Raw genomic sequence first — 16,731 nt, 5'->3', positions numbered from 1 at the left:
TTAGGGGAAGAATGGATCATGTATATGTATGGCTGGGTCCCTTCACTGTTCAACTGAAACTATCACAACATTGTTAATCAGCTATACCTCAATACAAAAGTTCAAAAACACACACAAAAAAAAAAAAGAAAAGAAAAGAGAAAAGAGTTTCAAAGGGTGAACTAAAGGAAAGAACAGTACACTAAACACTTAGCCTAAAATAGGAGGGAAAAAGCAGCTGGTCCAAAGTTATTTGATGGATATTCTGTATCCTTCCTTCTGTAACTTTATTCTTGCCCATGCCAAGTCCTAATTCAGCCTTCAATTTTGTCTTAAGAAGGTCTTTAGGGTTACAAAATCATTTCTCTATCCAAATCCCGTGACCCTCTCCTAAGCATCTGAGAATTTAAACATCCCTCCAGAGAGAGGATATCGGGAATTCCCAGCCTGCACTTTATATGACATCTAAATAATGACCGTATGTACAATATCCCATGTGAACTGTATTGGGCTTCCTCACAACATGGCAGCCTCAGGAAGGTAGGTTGCTTATATAGAAGTTGAAGGTAACAAGAGCTTGTATTCCAATAGGCAAGTTAGAAATATCGTGACTGCCTTTTTTGAACTTTCCTTGGAAGTTACATAGCATCACAGTCAGAAAAGCCAGTCCAGTTTTGGAGGGAGGAAACAACCCCCATCTCTCGATGGGGAGAATGTAAAAGGATCTATGGACATACTAAACAATATTGACTGACCCTCCCTTTTGTCTTGCAATTAAGTTTTCATCACCCTGATCTTCTCAGTTCTTCTGACTGGTCTATCTTCAGGTGATTTCCATACTGAAAATGTTGGCAGGTGAGGGAGCTAGTCTCCAAAGATGGCCCCTTAACAACCACTCCTCCCAGTACAGGGCTCCTGTGCAGTCCCCTCCCACACTGAGTCTGGACCAGCACTGTGGAGGAGGTGATCCCATGTGACGTCCAAGAAGCCTTGCTGCTCATACTAGGGTCTTTTGAAATGGCCGTTTAGGGGAAAGTCAGCCGCCATGTAAGAAGTCTAATCTGAGACCACCATGCTGTGAGGAATCCTATGTGGTTCACATGGAAGAACTGCATGAAGAGAACAAAATGCTTGGTGAGCCCCTAGAGATTTCTGCCCTCTCAGCCTGGATGGCAGATGCATAAGTGAAGAAGCCATCTTGGATGTCCAGCCTGGTTGAGCATTCAAATGACTCCAGCCCAGCCACGATCTGACTGCAAACACACTTGAGACATCAAGCAAGAATGATCCAGCTGGGTCTAGACAATCCCCAGAAACTTGAGAGATAATATCAAATTGTTACTTTAAACCAATAATTGTGTGATGGCTTGACAGCAATAGAACACCAGGTTCTATCCATGCCGCCTCTGAATGTCTCCCCAGTCTGGTCCTCTTAGGCAGAACTTTGGCTTCAAATATTTGCTAAGGCAAATCTTGCTGTCTGGTCAGAGGAAGGACTCATACATTTAGAGAAGTTGCTCTTGGATATTACACTAGACATGCTCGCTGCTGCTGCTAAGTCGCTTCAGTCGTGTCCGACTCTGTGCGGCCCCATAGACGGCAGCCCACCAGGTTCCCCCGTCCCTGGGATTCTCCAGGCAAGAACACTGCCATTTCCTTCTCCAATGCATGAAAGTGAGGAGTGAAAGTGAAGTCGCTCACTCATGTCCAACTCTTAGCGACCCCATGGACTGCAGCCTACCAGGCTCCTCCGTCCATGGGGTTTTCCAAGCAAGAGTACTGGAGTGGGGTGCCATCGCCTTCTCTGAGACATGCTCACAAGGAACCATAAAATAAAGGTCAATACTTCCCTGGTGGCACAGATGATAAAGAATCCGCCTATAATGCAGGAGACCTGGGCTTGATCCCAGGGTTGGGAAGATCCCCTGGAGAAGAGAATGGATACCCACTCCAGTATTTTTGCATGGAGAATTCTATAGACAGAGTAGCTTGGCAGCCTACAATCCATGGGGTTTCAAAGAGGTGGACATGACTAATCGACTAACACTTCCACTTTCACAGAGAAAAAGTACCATGAGAACTTGGGGGAAAAAAAAAAGAACTTGAGGAAAATAGAGGATTAATCCAGCCCGAAGCTCGTGGGCCTGAAGAGGAGGTGATATCGAATTGGATCTTAAATGCCAAGAAGGAATTTGTGGCTTTGTTTTATAGAAATAGGGAATTACTATGGGTTTCTTGGCAGAAAGGTGTGTGATAAAAAACTTTTTTCAGGAAAACTAGTCTGAGAGCAGTGTATAAATACAGTCAATTGCATTTGGGAGACAGTAGGCAGGAGTCGTCTATGACGGAGAGGAGGCCAATAAAAAAGTGTTACGACCATCTGGGGAGAACAAGCTCTTGCACTTGGTGTGGCAGTAAGAAGAGGGTAAAACTAGATTTAGGAGACATTCCAGAGGTTCATATGACCCTGAAACACTATATATTTCACACACGTATTGTATGTGAAATAGTAAAATTATGATACCAATTCTCCCATCCGTGAAAAAAATGAAAACAAATAATTCTAAAACTTTTACTTTTGAATAAATGTTGTATTTAAAAGAAAGTACCTTTAAAAAAACAGTTTATGTTCTGGAAAAAAAGAGAAAGTAATTTATATCTGTAATTGTATGTGCCATCAGAGATTACCCTTTTGAACATTGCTAGAAAACATTTCTAATATATTCATATTGATTTACAATTTTTGTCACTTATCCATCCCTTTGGAACGTTAATAATGAAAGAAGCTGCCAAAAAAAAAAAAAAATTCAGGGCACCGTCATTACTAATTTTAAAACCCACATTGGCAGCTGGTGGCACAGTGTGGTCCCTACAAATATTTTTTAAAGTATGAGCTCCCTCTAGTGGCCAAAATAGTCCTTATCACCTGATCAAATCTGTGCCACCTATTCGTATTTAACTAATTTTAATGGTAAAAAAGTTTAACTTCTAGAACTGAATTTGTACTTTAAAATATTTCTTTGCCATGTTCTGAATATGCTGAATAATATTCACAGTAAATTTAAACATCTACTATTATTGTTATGATTTGTAATTATCAGTTTTCAATAACGTGTTTATTGAGTTTCAGATCACACCAAAATGCAATTATCACTTAATTAATGTACAAGCTAATTTCCTAGATATATCCCCAAGAAGTGAGGTCATCATTTGTCACTCTATAAAATGTCCTCATCGATGAACCTATATCCTCTTAAAACTAGTTCAGTTTGAAACTATTCCAAAAATATACATTTCCCAACCAAATCCCATCATTCCTTGCAGTGAGGGATCACTCTGAGTGGATTCCATTGAATCACTTCTCCCCGAGGGACAGAGTCAGACAAAAGCGGGATTTGGAGGAGTTAGGGGAGTGAACGCAAGACTAATACTGTCTACTGTGTCTACTGTACGTCAGGTGTTAGGTTTTATGCTTTACATCCATTATCTCATTTGAAGCTCTAGAGGGATGATATTCGGTTCCTCTACTATTTAACACAAATTTTCCAGACTCTTACAAGTCATAATAAGGCTTAGAAGAAAAGTAGCCATCTTCTTTGCATCTCTGGGTTAGGGTACACAGAGCCAAGTGGGGAGACCAATAAGGACGCAGATGAGTGTCCTCACTGGGCAGGTGGAAACCCAGGCGCTGGGAAACCCCCAGGAGGGGCTCTTCAGCCCAACTGCAGAGGAGGAGGGTGGCAAGCAGCAGGGAGAGTTGCCTTGAAGAGCAGGGGATATAAGTGGAGTGTTTAAGGATGCTGAGGAGTTGGCCTGGCAGAGGGACAGTATGTGCAAAGGCCTGGATGGAGTCAGAAGAGAGCGTTAATGCGTGTTGGCTGACACTTAGGGAAGGGTGAATGGTTAACATTCCATTGTCAAGAGACCAAGTCGACACCAGAGAAGTTAACAGAATCCTGCCAAGATAAAAGTGAGGCCTGGGTGATTGCATAGCTGCTAGCTGTTCACCTCCGCCTTATGTATTGGGGGAACGTGACAGCCCTGATCAAGGTGATGCCAGGAGAAGCTGACGCCAACATAAGTAATTACGAGGCCAGCTCTGCAAACACCTCCCTCTTGGAAGCTAACAACTGCTGCAGTTGTGTGTCTGAAGCAACAGTGTGAACACCCGAAGTGATGTGGTAGCCAGTTATGATGAACGCAATACGGCTCGCTTTGGGAGTGAGCCTTGGGAATGGGTGGAGAGGGTGGCTTTCTCTTTCGAAGGCTGTTTGTCCAGCCTTAGATCCTGACCTTAAAATCCAACCCAGCTGCCCCATCCCAGCACTATGACTGTGGACCTGCGTCTTCTAGCCCGATGGGACCTGAAGTGAACAGGAGACACAAACGTGTGTAGTCAAAGTTACTCTTGAAAATACCTTAAATTATCCAAGAAGTGATCCACAGAAACATGGTTTTGTATATACAACCCAGTACAGTGAATTTCACAAAACCTGCAGTGGGAGACCTGCGGAGCTAAACTAGGAGACGCCTCTATGACGTGTCTGGGTGTTCAAACCAATCTTCCTTTAAAGTCGTCTGAACAGACCCCTTCCTCTCAATTTTCATAATGCTTATTCCTCTCACATTGTCTTTAAAGCTACTTTGTTTTCCTCCACTTGTATTAAGGTATACTTTACACATAATAAAATTCACCCATGTTATATGTATAGTTGATGAATGTTGAAATTGTACAGTCTTATAGTCACCACCATAAGATATTAATATAAAAACATGTCTGCCATCCTGGAAATTTTTCTTGTGTCCTTCCTTTGAAGTCAGCCCCCTCCTCCAAACTCTGGCCAAAGGCAACCTCTGGTCTTTTTATTGCTATAGTTTTGCCATTTCTAGAATTTCATAAGTAGAACCATATACCGTCTTTTAATTAGAATAAAGGTATTGAGGTTTATCCATGTTGTCTGTGTGTATCAGCAGTTTGTTCCTTTTTTGTACTTAGTGTTGATTGCTGCCCAGATTCACAGGACAAATTACAATAAAATTTCAAAGACTTCTCTGCAGTCAATGAAAACGCAGGATGTAATAGACCTCAATGGCCTTAACAAGGAGGCCTGAGATGAACTTAATTACTGGGCCATGCAACGCCTACCCCAAATGCTGTTACATTCACAGCTTGTAAGAGTCAATGTGGATATAGATACCTGTTGGACATGACATCAGTAAGACATGTTGAAGCTATTCATCACTCTCAAGTTTTGTTAAATCTGTAAAGAAACGACCCCTCTCTCGCGACTGGTCGGGAATCTTGCTGTGCTCCCGAGAAGGCAGCTTCTGCTGACCTTGAAGAGCACGTGAGAGAGGGGCAGTGCCTCTTTTTCCCTCTCCCCCTTAGCAACCTGGCTGCCAGGATCACCGCCTGGGCCATCCGTGGACTGACAGTGGCACTGTTCTCCAGGAGGCTGGGCCCGGGGACTTACTTGGAATGAAGTGGATGGAGGTGACTAAGGAGGTGACTAAGGAGGAAACAGGGCTTGAGGAGTGGGTCTAGGAGGAAAGGTGGGGTTCATTTGTGTAGAAAGTATGGATGGTAAAGTCATTATTAATGATTCTGAGAGGCAGCCAGAGAGAAACTACTGCAAGCCGACCACCCTGGACAACCCAGGACCTACGTTCTGGAGGGTGCCCTCCACAAGAACAGTGCATTTGTCAGTAGGAAACTTTGTGCGAAGGTCCCAAAGCAATTCCTGAAAAGTACTATTTTATCTCGTGTTTAGAAAGATCTAGACAAGGATATCTGGCAATGACTATAGTAGGTATAATGCAGCCCATTGCGAGGGAGGCCTGGGTCTTAGCTCCCTGCAACAGTGTTTCTCAAGAAGACTTGAGCAATTTTCTCTCCACTTCAGTGTTTATAGTTATTACAAAAGTATGGATAATAATAACTTGCACAGTACAGAACAGTGAAAGATGATCAGAAGTTGTATACTGCTGTAATTCAGAGCCCAAGATTGGTAAAAATCTCAGTTCTGTAGCTTCTTACCTTTAAGGTGATGATCAAGTCACTTAATCACTTTGTACCTCAATCTCCTGATCTGAAAAATGGACATAATAATGATAATATTAATATTTATCTCTATAATGCTGTGGAGAAGAAACAATGTAAGTATATGACATGCTAAGGCTGATGCTTGGCAATAGGAACCTTTCAGTTAACTATAGTTGTTGTAATTATCATTAATGTTGCTATTATTGTTGTTGTTGTTATAATGACTCTAGCCTTATCTTCCACTTCTAATATTTCCTCTGTTAACGAATCCTTTAGTATAAAATCTAATCTCTTCCTTGACCCAGACCTTTTCATCTTGATTGAATATATGTACACCTGTCGGTCCCCAGTCTCATCATTATGCAATCCCAGACCTTTGACCAAGTGTATCCAAAGCAAGTAAGTTTACAGTAAATACATTTGTCGTTTACATTATCAGATGGCATATTTTCCCCTAGAATCCTAATATTAAAAACATACAGCATTGCTAAAAGCATTAAATGAAATGAAGCTCAATATAGCTACACTAATCTGTGCTTTCTAAATTTACTGACAGAAGTGAAGAAAGTAGGTTGGCATGGCTTTTGTACAATTTCTGTATCACACTAACCTAAATTCAAACAGTGTGTTTAGATAAAAATATTGTTCCCTCCAAGGAAGCTCCTGACTTTGCAGAGAAAAACACTTCTATGTGGAACATTACTTACACAATGAGCACCTTGCTTCCTGGAGGAGAAACGCTGCAAGCACATCACCACCACATTCTCCAGAAGTAAAGATTCTCTGGTGCCCAGTCACCACCAAGGAGGGGTGTCCAAACTGGGGAACAAATGGCACCAACAGTTTAGCACCACCGGGAACCTTTGAGGGGTCAGAAGTGGTAGGGTTCTTGTCAGATCAGTGCTGACCTCCTGTTGTGGCCAGGCTGACTGAGAGGGACTGGGAGGAGGCAGGAAAGAAACCAGAACCGCAACTAACATGTGGCTGGCCAAACCTCCAGGGACAAAGTAACCACCCTAGAACTTCAAAGAAAATAATCACCTGGGAGGTTCTTCCTTAGAGAGATAGAGGGTTGTTAAATTTATCCAGATGTGAGGGAAACTAATTTTATTTTTCTCTTATTCAGAAAGAACAACCAAGAAGAAAAGGAGGGACTTGCCTCGTGGTCCAGTGGCTAAGCCTGCACTCCCAGTGCAGGGGGCCCAGGTTGGATCCCTGGTCGGGGAACTAGATCCCACATGCCACAACCAAGAGTTCAAATGCTGCAATAAAGATCAAAGATCTTGAGTGCTGCAACTAAGACCCAGCACAGCCAAATAACTAAAAAAAACTTTTTTAAAGAAAGAAAAGCAGTGTTCTTAAGAAGAAGTATAGTTTATCAATTAAAACATTAGAAAACATACTTCTTTCCCAAATTTACATTGAACTTACTTCCTCATTCCGTATGCAACCTTGTGGACTTAAGGTGGCGATTCCTCAGGGTCAACTGTACACCTCCCTGTCTGTTCCCCCTGCTCGGGAGGAAGATAGTTGAAACCACATTTGTGTCTGCTTCACTTCTGGAGTGCATAGGCCAGCATCACACACTTTCTAGATAACTGAGGAGATTCTGATTGGATTCATGCTTCATAAAATGAAACCATCAGCTCTGCTTAAAAGAAACCATCATTCTTTTTTAAAGTTAATTTTTATTGGAGTATAGTTGGAGGAGGAAATGGCAACCCACTCTAGTATTCTTGCCTGGGAAAGTCCATGGACAGAGAAGCCTGGCAGGCTGCAGTCCATTGGATCACAGAGAGTTGAACATGACTGAGTTAGTGAGCAGCAGCAGCAGGGGCATGGGTGCTTTACAATGTTGTGCTACTTTCTGCTGCACAGCAAAGTGAGCCCGTTATGTGTCTTCATATATCCTCTCCCTTTTTGTTATCATAATTTTCATTTCAATCCACTTACCTTTACACCAAGGTAAAACTGGCAGAAATCTATGTAAGACTGGAAGAAACTAAATCTTACAATAAGCTACAGTTAGCAAGAATAGTCTCTACATGTATCTTGTGTTTTCAATCCCAGGTCCCAGAGGATTTTAGAAGGATATGTTACATTTTTTTCTGTTTAGTGGAAAAATAAAAATCATGAAAAATGAGTACAATTTCTGTGATGGTTTAGTCACCAAGTTGTGCCCGACTCTTGCAGCCCCATGGACTATAGCCTGCCAGGCTCCTCTGTCCATGGGATTCTCCAGGCAAGAATACTGGAGTGGGTTATTGTTTCCTTCTCCAAGTACAATTTATATACTAGCCAACAAGAAGTTAGTAAATAAATTATGGAAATTGATAAAATGGCATACTATGTGGTCATTAAAATTACGAGAGAGCTCTATACTTACTAACAATGCTCTCCTTGGAAAAAATTTTTATTAAAAAAAAGCAGTTTAAAGTATGTATGATAGAATACCTGTTTTGGTAAAAATATGTATGACTGTTAATGGAAAAATATGTATGAATGTATGTTTGTAAATAGGAAGATAATTTCCTCTCAGGTTGGCAGATATGTATATATATTTGGCTGATCTGCATAGCATGTAGGATCTCAGTTCCCCAACCAGGGTCCAACCTGTGCCTCCTCCATTGGGAGCATAGAGTCTTGACCACTGGACCTCCACGGAAGTCCCATGGAAGTCCCTAGATATTTGTTTTGATATTTTATATATTACTGTATCTTCTGTTTTTAAAATGATGGAAAAGTATTACTTTATAGTCAAAAACACTAGTTTAAAAGAATATGTAGTGTCGCTCTTAAAGAAAATATTTTTAAATTACTCAAAATCTCATCACTTGTAACTATGTAAGTACCTTTTTATATCATTTGTATTGGTTAGTTAGTTTTATTATAAACTACTTAAAAATTTAGTGCCTTAAAATGCTAATTTATTATTATAGCTCCTGAGTCTGTTGGGCTGCTTGATCTAGACTAAGTTTGGCCAACATTATGTGTTGAATCATGTCCTCCCAAACTTCATAGTTTGAAATCCTAATCCCTAGTACCTCAAAATGTGACTGTATTTGGAGACAGTGCCTTTAAAGAATTAATCAAGTTAAAATTAGGTCATTATGGCAGGCCCTATTCCAATTCCATTGGTGTTCTAACAAGAAGAATTTGGACATAGACATACATAGAGAGAGAACACCATGTCATCTTGAAGACTCATCTGAAAGACCAGGAGAGAGACCAGAAGAAACCAACCCTACCAGGCCCTGATTGCAGACTTCCAGCCCCTAGAACTCTGGGAAAATACATTTACGTTGTTTACACAGCCTGGCCCGTGGTACTTTGTTGTGACAGTCCTAAAAAGTAACATAGCAGATATGAGCTGGGCTCTGGGTCCAAGTGAACTGGGAGCTCTGCTCTGGGCTGTGTTTGACAAGTTGCCTGGGGCAACTCACCCTCCATGTCTACATTCCTACTTCTGGGACCTGTTGCTAGCCCCCGGCATGTCGCACCCAGGGATGGGAGGAGCACAAGAGATAAAGTGGAAAAATCTTTTGAGGCCTAGTCTTGGAGCTAGCAAAGTACCGACTGCTTCCTTCTATTAACCAAAGCAATTCGAATGACTAAGGCCAGGGTAGAGAATGAACTCAATCTAAGTCAGTCAGTTAGAGGCATGCCTGCTGTGGGAGAGAATGGAAACGAGATCCAGCAAAGTGTGGACACGGAGAACAGCAAGTGGGGGAGGAGCGACTAGGGCCAATAACATACTATCTTAGATGTCCACACAAGCTTATATTGCGAGTCTTACACCATATGCGCTTAGTCGCTCAGTCGTGTCCGACTCTTTGCTACCCCATGGACTGTAGCCCGCCAGGCTCCTCTGTCCATGGGGATTCTCCAGGGAAGAATACTAGAGTGGGTTGCCCTGACCTCTTCCAGGGGATCTTCCCAACCCAGTGATCGAACCCAGGTCTCCCGCATTGCAGGCTAGTTCTTTACCGTCTGAACCACTATGGAAGCCCTGACACCATATGCTTACTATATGCTATATATTTCTAATTTTACTTACATTTAATCTTCTTTTAGTCTTCTTCTACCTTTTTAATAGGACTGATAATTTAAAATTTCATTGAATGCAAAATATATCACATTAAATTTTTTTAATTAAAAAATTAAGAATTAGTCAATAAAATTAACACATATATGAACCAATATAAAAGTCTAATCCAAATGGAAAGCTAACAGCACAGTATAATTTTTCATACTTTGGGAATACTCAATATACATTTGTTGAATAGAGTCTATATAAATTTATTTTGAATGTGAGAACTGCTGCTAAAACCACACATTCAAAATGTGAGAACTGTCGTTTGTTGAAACAAACAAAAATAACAAAACAAAAAATACATGCAAAAATACTGAGACAATATTGACTAAAAGTTTACAATTTGGTATCCACCATCATCTTTCTAGTTAGAAACATGTGGGAGTATTTTATGGATTTAAAACTTTTTGATTCACTTGGATGGAAGGTTGGCTAAAAGTTAGCTATTTAAAAAAACTATGATTCTGTTTTTGCACTTCAAAAACACTTCTATGTTTGTGTAAAAGGAATGCAAGAAAACATCAAGAATTTTGTTTTCTAAAGAGTGATAAACCTCATTTTCCTAAGAGGATCAAAAGATGAAAAATCTTTATGGAAGTTTCCTTCCTAAGAGAAAGTAAATCTTGGCTCCAAGTTCATTTTCCAAATCAGGAAGAAGTTTTTTCTTAGGATAGCAATGAACTTGAGAAGTAGAAAAAAATACATTTCCCAATTGTTAATTATTCTTATAATTTGGTTCTAAAAACATTACCATTATACGTATTTCTAAAAAGATTTTAGTGTCTTATGTAATCAGTAATGCAGTCACTTAAAAAACATGTGGAAATTGCAGAGCTAAATAGCGGACATATATTTATTACATTTGGTACATGCCCATACTCCGGGGATAGCTAAATGTGTGTATAGTACTCCTTTGTCTCCTCTTAGAAACCCTTCCAGAGCTCTGTTATGAATTATATTGTGTAAATATGTCCACATTCAGTTTCAGGAGAGTTATTCCCAAGTCGATTTCAAACTGAACACATGTTGCATCTGTTTTCTGTTTGTGAATACTCAATGCTTGGCACTTTAATTGGGATATTTTTCTTTGGAATGAAATAATTTCAAATATTTGCTTAATCAAAACATCAGTTTCCTTTTGCAGTTTCCATCCTGGATTGTTGGTAGGTTTCCCAGACCAGGTCTCCTGTGTGATGGAGAGGGACCCACCTCCCCTTGGTGGGGTGGGGAACAGAGGAGAGAGCAGGCCGATACGCAGACCACTGGCTCGTCCCTTCAGCACGTCCTGTGCCTCTCCAGATCCCACCTGACCTGAGGGCTATCCCACCTGACCTCAAGTACTCTGGAAGGTTTTAACTGTCTCATTTTCTTCTAATAATTTATCATCTTTCTTTCCTCTGAAAACTTTAATGGGTGCAGAAAAATTTTCCCTTCAGCTAAAGTTCTATGAATCCAGTGGAACCTCAGCTCTCTCCTCTGCCAGATTCAATCAGAAGTTTTTTGGGACCTTGATTTTGGGGGTATATGTGTTTAAGAGACATTAACCTGGCGGCAGGGTAGAGTGTGGGACAGTGTGGATTGAAGCAGAGAGGATGGAGGGAAGTAAGGCAAACCAGGAGGCCGTTGCTGTTGTTCATAGGGAAAATGAGGAAGTTACGGCAATAGAATGGAAAGAAAATAGCCTGTGCTCCTGGGAAAACCACAGCCTTCAGAGTTAAAAAGGACTGGCTTTGAATCAGAGCTCAATCATGTATGAGCTCTGTGACCCCAAGCAAAATATCCAACCTCGCTAAATCTCAGTTTCTCTGCTTAGAAAATGAATGTGAAATAACATATATAATTCTTGTGAGGACTAAATTATAGTTTTTAAGATGCCTAGTATATAATGTTAACATATGATTTTTAAATAGACACAAGTGAAAGTTATTATGAAGGAAGAAACAAAGGCCAACGGATTGAATATAGGAAACGGAAAGAGGAATATATTCAAAGATCAGAAAGTGTTCAGCCAATCAACACATTTCTCTAATTTACTGACCACAGGACATCTTTTTCTCCCTACAAGATAATTAATTAGCCAATGAACTGATTAATTATGGAATAACAACAGTAAATAACTTACCTTAAATTAAGTACTAATAGTGGCAGAGACAAGACTCCAATTTTGATCTTTTGCTCCCCTTCTTTCTTTTCTTTACCTTCTCTTTCTGAAAAAAATTGATTTGAAAAATTTATTAGACAGGGCAGAGTCAAGGAAATTACCCACACCTCCAGGAGACTTGAAGTGGATTGTCAGAGTCTGAGCAGACTAAAGGGTGTCCACACAGCGCTGAGCAACTCTTGTGCCCCTCAAGGGACTGACTGAGGTCACTCAGGGCACTCACTGGGCCCGAGCTGGGCCACTCTTCGCATTTCTCACATGTACGAGCTCTTTTCTGCTGCAGGACACTAGGCATGCTGCCTTCTCTGTCTGGAGTCTGTAATACCTAACTCCTCACTAGGACACTTTCTATTCATTCTTTATTTTTAAATTCAATTTAATTTTCATTTTATACTGAAGTATATTTGATTTACAAAGCTGTTTCTTCCTTCCTTTTTTGGGGGGTGGGGGCTGCTCTGGGTCTTCTTTGCAGCATGCAGGCTTCTCTAGTTGTGGTACAAGGGCTTAATTGCCCTGCAGCATGTGGCATCTTAGTTCCCTGATTAGGGATTGAACCTGCTTCCCCTGCCTTCGGAGGCAGATTGTTCACCACCAGGTAAGACCCTCTTAATCATTCTTTAGCTCTCAATTGAAAAGTTCCTTTCTTAGATAGACGTTCCTGACAGCCTCTATCCCTTACTTCTCAATCTAACTCAATTTCTTCATATTCTTCTTATGCCACACCTTTTTCTGTTGTATATAGCACTGACCACAATCATAACCACATAATTGTCTACTTGTTGGCTTATCTAATGCTGCCTCTTTCATGAGACTAGAAGGTAGATTAGATTAGATTTAGGGCCAGTACTGTGAACGCTATAAGAAATATTCAGAAGAGAGCCTAACAGAAATGTAGATTTTTTTTTTTTTTTGAGGCAAAATTCACATAACATAGAATTGAGCATTTTAAAGCAAACAATTTAGTGGCATTTAGTGCATTTGCAATGTTGTACCACCATCACTTCTATCCAGTTCTAGAACATTTTCATCACCTCCAAAGGAAATCTCATACCCATTAAGCACTTACTTCCAAATTCCCCCTCTACCCTAGTAACCACTAGTTTGCATTATCTAACAATTTACCTATTCTTGATATTTCATATAAATGGAATCATATGATCTGTGATCCTGTGTATCAGGCTTCTTTCACTCACTGTAATGTTTTCAGGGTTCATCCACATTGTATTAGTACTGCATTCCTATAACATTTCACTATATATATATACACACACACACAATACTGACTAATATATAATTATATAATATATATATAACTAACACACACACACACTTTATATATATATATATTTGTTTGTAGTTTTTTCTTATATTTTCATCTGGCTTTGGTATCAGAGAAAGACTGGGTTCAAGGATGAGATAGTGTGCTCCTTCCTCTTCTACTTTTTGAGAAGCATTGGCATTAATTCTTCTTTAAACGTTTGGTGGGATTCGCCAGTGAAGTCATCTGGTCCTGGACTTTTCTTTGTAGGGAGGTGGGGTTGTTGTTGTTGTTGAACTGATTCAATCCCCTTTATTTGCTATATCTATTGAGATTTTCTGTCTAAGTCAGATTTGATAATTTGTGTATTTCTAGGAATTTATCCATACCTTCTAGTTTACTAAATTGTTGGCATATGATTCTTCATAGTATTCTCTTATAATCCTCTTTTTTTTCTGTAAGTTTGCTAGCAATGTCTGCACTTACATTGCTGATTTTAATTATTTATGCATTCTCTTTCTCTTAGTCAGCTGAGTTAAAACTGTCAGTTTTGTTGGCCTTTTCAAATTTGCTGAAATACATGAATCTACAAACAAATCTAATAAGCTCAATGCTCTCCAAGAATTATAAGCATGAGGAGATCTATACTGAGACACAGCGGGTCTCACAGTTTAGCATTAAGGCTTTTATTTTTTCAGGGTGTCACCTCAGGTCTTCTGTTTCTCAGCCCAGAGCCAATCTGGTCCAGCTTTTGTAGAGGGCAAACCTCTTCTGTTGGGTGGAGGACAGGGGTGCCTGTTGGGCTTCTCAGGCTAGGGAGATCAAGCTGATCCTCTTGAAGACATCACAGTTTTCCCGTTTTCATTCTCATTCAGCACTGCAGCTTTCAGTGATGCTTCCCATTCTAAGCCTTTCTGGAGTTCACTGCTTCCTGACTTTCATCCTTGTAGGAGTTGGTTCCAGTCACCACTTTCCGTAACTTTTCAAAATGATCATTTTTCTTTTTTTGCTGTGGTATCCACTTCCATTCTCCTTTTGGACTTAGTTTTTGCTCCTTTTTATATTTTATTGGGCTTTCCAGGTGGTGCTAGTGATAAAGAATCTGCCTGCCAACGCAGGAGATATAAGAGATGCGGGTTCAATCCCTAAATCAGGAAGATCCCTTGGAGGAGGAAATGGCACCCCAATCCAGTATTCTTACTTGCTGAATCCCAAGGACAGGGGAGCCAGGCAGGCTACAGTCCATGGGCTTGCAGAGTGGGACATGATTGAGAATCTGAGAAACAAAAAAAATATATTAGTGGTTTTAAGAAGGACCAGAGACAATCTCCTATTTAACCTTTATATCTATCCGAAATTAATATTATTTCCATTTTATAAATGAGAAAACTGAGGCTCAGAGCTTGGGAAACTTGTCCAAGGCCAAAAAAACAGTAAGTAGTGATCTTTATACTACCTTATACAGCTTTACTAAGCATTAAGTAGTTACAGCTACTCCAATGTTACCTGGCTTCAGCAAGTGTTCTAAAACAAGTTTTGTTACCACTCCATTACAAAGAATAGCTCTTGCCAGGGTCCTTTGGGAAGAAGATCAGGCCAGTTATGAGTTTATTTCCTCTCAGTTCCAAATAGATCCTTTATTGGCTGCACCACAATGCTAGAGTTGATTTTTAAATACTTCTACTTTGCCAGCTGGCACAATACCAAGTGTCAATAAAAGGCGCTGGAGGAGGAGCTTCTCTGGTTCCAGTGTGCTCTTCTCCGCAGGTTCTTGCAGCGTGAATGGCTTCTCTGGCACCTGGCTTCTGCATCACCAATCAGTTCTCTGGCACGTGGACCCATCACACAATGGGCAGCAGCATCTCCCTACCACCTTAGGAGAATTTCTAGCAACTGTTGGAGGGTGGATTCCCAGCAAGTTCCATCCATGCAATCCCCAGTGACTTCTCTGCCAGCCAGAGAGCCATAGATGTGTCCTCTCCAGAATCTGGGTCTCAGTCTTGGGTCAGGTGGTGGGCTCATCTTGGGATACTCTCAGGGCCAATGGCCTCTCCTTATATCTGTTCTTTTTTACCTTTTTTTTTTTTTTTTTTTAAGTTTCCCTAGTTTTCAGTGGAGAATCCTTCATTAGTCTAATTTTGTTATAATTAATGATTATATAAAACTTCGGAGAAGGCAATGGCACCCCACTCCAGTACTCTTGCCTGGAAAATCCCATGGATGGAGGAGCCTGGTAGGCTGCAGTCCATGGGGTCTCTAAGAGTAGGACACGACTGAGCGACTTCACTTTCACTTTTCACTTTCATGCATTGGAGAAGGAAATGGCAATCCACTCCAGTGTTCTTGCCTGGAGAATCCCAGGGACAGGGTGCCTGGTAGGCTGCCGTCTAAGGGGTCACACAGAGTCGGACACGACTGAAGTGACTTAGCATAGCATAGCATAGCATATAAAACTTGTCATGTTCAAATCACATTGTGGTTTTCTCTCATGATTAGACTCTGGCACAGGCAATCTTTGGTCTCTGTAACTTTTTTGAGAGGGGCATAAATTGTATGTGACTTAAAAAAAAAATTAGTTTGTGCTGGGTCTTCATTGCTGCGCAGGCTTTTCTCTAGTTGAGGCAAGTGGGAGCTGCTCTCTAGCTGTGGAGCTTGGGCTTCTCATTGAGGTGGCTTCTTTTGTTATGGAGCTCAGGTTCTAGGGTGCACAGGTTTCAGTAACTGTGGCACGTGGGCTCAGCAGTTGCACCTCCTGGGCTCTAGATCATAGGCTCAATAGTTGTGGTGCACAGGCTTGTGCTCTGAAGCACATGGGATCTTCCCAGGTCAGGGATCAAACCCATGTCTCCTGCATTGGCAGGCGGATTCTCTACCACTGAGCCACCAGGGAAGCCATTTTTGTGACTTTTATATTTTTCCAATAGCAATTTTTGGAATAATGAATTGATATAAAAATTTAAAAATTAACCTCTATGGGTAAATGTTTAGGTATGAAGGAAAGGCTGCTGTTAAAAAAGAATTGATAGTAAGTATATTATATTCAACAACCAATAAATATATTGCATACCTATTATTTAAAAAAACAAAAAGATACAGATGGCTAACAAACACATGAAAAGATGCTCAACATCACTCATTATCAGAGAAATGCAAATCAAAACCACTATGAGATACCATTTCACGCCAGTCAGAATGGC

At 40.6% G+C, this 16,731-nt stretch overlaps 1 long non-coding RNA gene across 2 annotated transcripts in view; it reads right to left on the bottom strand.

Annotated features, from left to right (window-relative positions):
* LOC113898226 overlaps nt 1-12,424 on the bottom strand; it is a 32,921-nt gene extending 20,497 nt beyond the window's left edge. The window contains exons 1-3 of one of the 2 annotated variants that reach the window (XR_003512579.1): nt 12,238-12,424; nt 6,730-6,841; nt 6,017-6,068 (exon numbers count right to left, since the gene is read on the bottom strand). This is a non-coding gene — a long non-coding RNA (uncharacterized LOC113898226). The remainder of the gene's footprint in view (nt 1-6,016; nt 6,069-6,729; nt 6,842-12,237) is intronic. The other variant, XR_003512577.1, reaches the window with a different exon arrangement.
* Nucleotides 12,425-16,731: the final 4,307 nt, after the last annotated feature.

The sequence above is a fragment of the Bos indicus x Bos taurus genome, chromosome 9 (genome assembly GCF_003369695.1).
Source record: "Bos indicus x Bos taurus breed Angus x Brahman F1 hybrid chromosome 9, Bos_hybrid_MaternalHap_v2.0, whole genome shotgun sequence".
NCBI lineage: Eukaryota > Metazoa > Chordata > Mammalia > Artiodactyla > Bovidae > Bos > Bos indicus x Bos taurus.
The sequence above is the reverse complement of the archived record's forward strand: the minus strand, read 5'-3'. Positions and strand labels throughout refer to the sequence as shown.